The 5,119-nt window shown below is 40.1% G+C and overlaps 1 long non-coding RNA gene across 1 annotated transcript; it reads left to right on the top strand.

Moving 5' to 3' along the window:
• Nucleotides 1–408: 408 nt before the first annotated feature.
• On the top strand, nt 409–4,443 carry LOC114613653. The gene is made up of 3 exons (XR_003710213.1): nt 409–1,517; nt 2,277–2,307; nt 4,339–4,443. It is a non-coding gene; the product is annotated as an uncharacterized LOC114613653 (long non-coding RNA).
• Nucleotides 4,444–5,119: the final 676 nt, after the last annotated feature.

The raw sequence follows: 5,119 nt of genomic DNA on the forward strand, positions 1-5,119 counted from the left end.
GGCTAGGGTCCTAGGAATGGTCACGTTACACACTGGACTTGGAGAGTGAGAACGTGGGAAAGATATCAGTAAAGGTTAGGGAAATGGCAGCTTTGAAAGTCTGTAAGTGTGCTTGGTCATCTGAAGATGGTCTTTCCCAGGACACTTGCTCTTTTCAGGAGGTGCCACTGCCTAATGTCCAACCTTTTGCTCCCAGTAGCTACACTTTAATGTCTGGCTCACCTACTTTCCCAGTTGTGGTAAATATTGTAAATAAAACAACCTCAAAAAGGAATGGTTTGTTTTCCAATGAAATTTAAGTTTGCAGACCATAAACAGGGTAAAGCTATCCACAGAGGTAGATAATTGTGACAGAGTCAAACTACAATCTAGTTCAAAACAAACAAACAAAACAGAAGAATAAATGTCTGTTTTCAGCTCACTTTTTTCTTTTTTTAATGTAGTCTTGATCCTTTCCTAAGCAATAATGTCATGCAGAGTTTATTTAGCTTCCCACCTCAGCTAAACTAATTGCTATAATCTAATACTTGCATGTCCAGTGTGCGAATATCATCTATTTGACAGCTGAGATGAACTATGACAATGTCCATGAAATATTGAATACTTTATTTATGTCATTCTATCCCCCTTCTCCTCAGTCCAACATATCCCATGTTCTCCCTTCAAATTCACAACCTCTTCTATGATAACTATTATTGTTACAAAAACACTTGAGTGCCTTTAATGTTGCTCTTAAGTCTACATGTTTAGTGCTGCTATTTTGAAGTCGAGCTATGAGGGGGTTCACTCCTAGATAAAACTGATATTCCTTCTCTCTCTCTCTCTCTCTCTCTCTCTCTCTCTCTCTCTCATCATTGATTGGCTCTAGCTCTTGACCTAAGGTGGGAGGTCAGCAGATGCTGACCTGATGCAGGCCCTGTTTTAGCAACTCTATTGAGATTTCATGGGGTTATCGTCCCTTTCATGTCTAGAAGACACTATCCTGCAGCATATGTCCTGTTCCTTCGTCTCTTATCATCTTTCCACTCATCTTCCAAAATGTTCCCTGAGCATTTTGACCTGTAGGGGTTATCTTGTACATGTACAAGTTTGGAATCCCACAGTATGTCCTCTGACGTCCACATGCAAACTGAGGCACAGTGGTCCCTCCAAATGGAATACATGTGAAGACTTGTATTTCATCTTACAAATCAAAGACAGATTATTTTATGCTGTGCTGGGTTCCTACTGTCTGGAAATGCATCAATTCTGTTACTCATATCTCTCCATGTCTTTCTCTGCTTTAATGTACCTTCAAGGAAAAGCAGTTCAGCAGCAGCCCAGCCATCTTGTTCATTAGGTCTAGTCACATGTGCTAAGTCCTTGTACTTTTATCCACACCAAGCAAAGGCGCTGCATAAGTAGTAAACAGTACCATGAGCTGACTGTCAATGTCTGTCCCCCTCATCTTACCAGACAATGCCACTGCACCTTCACCAGCTGACGAAGAACCGACATCATCAGAGTCCTCACTGAAGGTAAGAAGGCCTGCCTTTTCTCTAAGAAAAGTTACTTTGGTGATCTTATGTTTCTGTCAAATTCCCATTAGAACAACAGAACTGAACAGTGAACTGTGGGTGTTAGAGAGTTACCTTAGGGAAGAGGAAGAAATAGAATTGTATGAGCTTGTTCCTGCTTAAATAGAGCATGAACCTTCCAGTGTCAGGTAACATGGTTTGTCTACAGAAACCTTTTTATCTGAATAAAAAGGTTCCTCATTAGATAAATGTTATATAATATTTATTCAAAAGTTAACAGGCATATCATCTATAAAAATGTGTATTTTTCCTTAAGGGTCCTCTCCTGCTTGTTTCTTGAGTCTGTCATCTAGATTGAGTTTGAGTCATTCCCCAAAACTATGTAGTGGAAAGCTTCATGCCTCGAATATTTGAATCCTGAGGGTATATTCCATTGAAAACCTGAGCATCCATGCAAATAATTAGAGGGTCCCTCCCCCATAGAGGGATTGATCTTACAAAACATGTTATTAAGTTGGTCTGCCAGCAAAAGGTGCTCTGATCTTACTTTGAGTCAACATAAGGGTGCACATTTTAGTTTTTGTCACAAAGTACATAGCCTGGGTTCTCCATGACATCATCCTATAAAGCATTATACAAGTCCTTTTCTGTCTTTTTCCTATTCTACTTTACACTGTGCTGTGACACAGGGTGAACCAAAGAACTATGGAGACAGAACTCAGCATGACCTGAGCCTCAAAATGTTTTCTTTCCTTTCAGTTACAGGTGGAGCATAAAAGATTCAAATGTTGTATGTATCATAGAATTTCTTTCTCAACACACATTGTAGATAAGAATTGTATAAATACTAGCTGTCTTTTGTCTGGTACACTACTATGATATAAGATCTCTATTGGGAGTGAAACTTGGGAATTTAAAGGGTAAAACACGATACCCTAAGTAACCCGGTCATGGCCCTGTGTCTACAATAACTGCATTCAACTCTAATGCCTTTAGTTTGGGGAGGATTTTGTGCACCAGGCAGTGACTACATAGTTGTTGGCACTTGGTTATTGAGCAGTGCTGGATCATTCTTTTTGCTACATATGCATCTTTAAAGGTAAGCTCAAATTTGAGTTCCAGTATTACTTCTCTCACTACTGGTCAGTCTTCATACTGCCTGCTGAGTCTGAGTGCTCAGTGGAACCATATAGACAGCTATGAGTTACATAGAAAGAGTTTGGCTGGGATGTTGGATGTGTTAAAGTGCCTTCACAGTCAGACCTTTGACATAAAAAGAATTTGTCACAGAGAGCTAATATGGGCAGAATGACTAGTCCAGTTGGTTTAGTGTGTTCCTAGCATGTGAAAGGTCCTAGTTTTGATACCACTGTCTCTAATAGGCACCTATGGGGGCACATTTGTGTAAACACAGTTCTCCTGAACTGGAGTGAAGAGAATCATAAATTCAAACTCATCCTTTTATAAATAGGTATTTTAAGCCTAATTTCTGAAAATTAAAAAAAGCACATGTAGAGAGTGCGCTTGCAGCAAATGCCCCCTTGAAGAGGAGTTTTTAGAAACTGGACTTTGATGAGTTAGAATAAAGCAGGGATGGTATATACTTAGTGTACCATTAATGTCCCACACTGCCATTCCAGCTACACTTAGTATGGCTGCTGCACATAGTGGCTGAGGATGTTTGTCATCTAGAAAGCCACATGCATACATATCATCCAAATGCCAGACCACCTTTCTTGCCTGCTCAGGTTGAAGACATCAGGGTTTGGCCAATATAAGAATTTTTGTCCTGCCATACCATCTAATGGGACAACTTGACTTAATATGATTTGGCGTCTAAGTATTTCTGAGAAATACAGAAGAATCTATAATCCCTAGTGGTCCAGATTGTTCACTGGAAGACATGTGACAAGGTGAAGATGCAGAAGGAATGCCACATATTTGTACTAAGCCAGGGCTCTTTACTTATGGATCAAAGTACAGTTTTGAGTCAGGGATTGAAAGATAGAGACTCTCTCTCTCTCTTTCTTTCCTCTCTCTCTCTCTGTCTCTCTCTGTCTCTCTGTCTCTCTCTCTCAAAAGGCTTCTGTCAGAATTTGAATACAATGAAAAGACTATAACTAATATGGTATCCAAAGGTGGAAAATAAGAGGTCATACAATATTCTATATTTCCCAGCTCATCTAAGACAATACCACATGTTCTCCATGACTTGTAAATACCATGATTAAATAAAAAATGAAAAGTCAACAACAAACATGTTCCCTGTCCTGGATCCAGTGGAATACTCACTCTGAATTCAGTTACCAGAGTCTAGCTGAAGTCCTCTGGTACCTAACAAACAGCATTTCTGACAAACATCTTGCATTTATCAAACAAAGAGCATTTGTGCTGTGCATGAGCCTTTCCTTATGGTTTACCATGTAGAGTCATCTTTCAAACCTGAAAGTCTCATGGGAAGTCTTTCTGAACCTTCTATTGTTTGAGCGAAATCAGGGAGAAGAGAGGGATTGTATGAACAAGGTTGTGTTCATGTGTTTCTCAGAAGGATGTGACTCCCGTCTGGTACCATGTCCATATAACACGTTCCAGTCCTGCTGCTCTTTCTGTTGTCACAGCCACATACATGTAGACATTACCTAAAGTGTCTGTGGAATGCTTCATCACACAAGGCGGTGACCTTCCTGAAGCACCGTCTGACTCTGACGACTACCTGGAGACAGGAAATGAGATCATAGTTACAAACGCACAACCATGATGAATTTTCTGTTTTGCTGCCATAAAGCTAACATAACTCTCCCTGTTGTGAATGTATCCTCAGTTTCTTCAATCTTAAAAAGATTTCATAAGAAGAGCCCACGTCCTTGGAAGGAACCTCCAGTTCCTCCAATTACTTTGAAAGAACCATCACAACCAAGGAAAAAAGGTAGTGTAAATACTGAGGATTTGCTTCAGTTATCTGTAGTAGTTGATTATCCTGTGTGCCCTCTGAAAAATGTGAATAGATTTAGCATATTTTTAATAAGTGAAAAATGCTAATGTGTATCTCATCAGTAGGAATACAACCCTAAAGAGTACCAATGTACCTAACAGTCACTTTGGCTCTCATTGAATAACATGAACTAGAGGAAAGCCGAGGCCCATGTTGGATGATCCAGTGTGGCTTCACCTGATTTAGGCAGGACTAGGTGAGCCACTCTCTGTACTACATACTTTTACCTGTGGGTGATCCATTTGGATTAGATCTGATCCAGGTTACAGGTGAATTATATAAAAACCTTGGACAGGGCAGTTGGAGAGAGTCCCAGAAGTGCTCATGTTACACCCTGTGCCTAGGAGTGTGAGAGAGTAGGAAAGAACTCTATAAGGACAAGGAAAATGGAAGATTTCTCTGATTTTCCTCTTTCAGAGGCATAAGAATAAGCAGTAGCTGTCCATGGAAATGGCACCTAAATTATTTGTCCATCCCCTTTAACAAAATCCTTTGAGTAAAACACTCTAGGGATGAAAGGTTTGTTTTGCCCCTTAGCTTGAGAATGATGCGCATCGAGAGAAAGAGAGAGAGAGAGAGAGAGAGAGAGAGAGAGAGAGAGAGAGAGAGA

The sequence above is a fragment of the Grammomys surdaster genome, unplaced genomic scaffold (assembly GCF_004785775.1).
Source record: "Grammomys surdaster isolate TR1022 unplaced genomic scaffold, NIH_TR_1.0 126268, whole genome shotgun sequence".
Lineage (NCBI taxonomy): Eukaryota > Metazoa > Chordata > Mammalia > Rodentia > Muridae > Grammomys > Grammomys surdaster.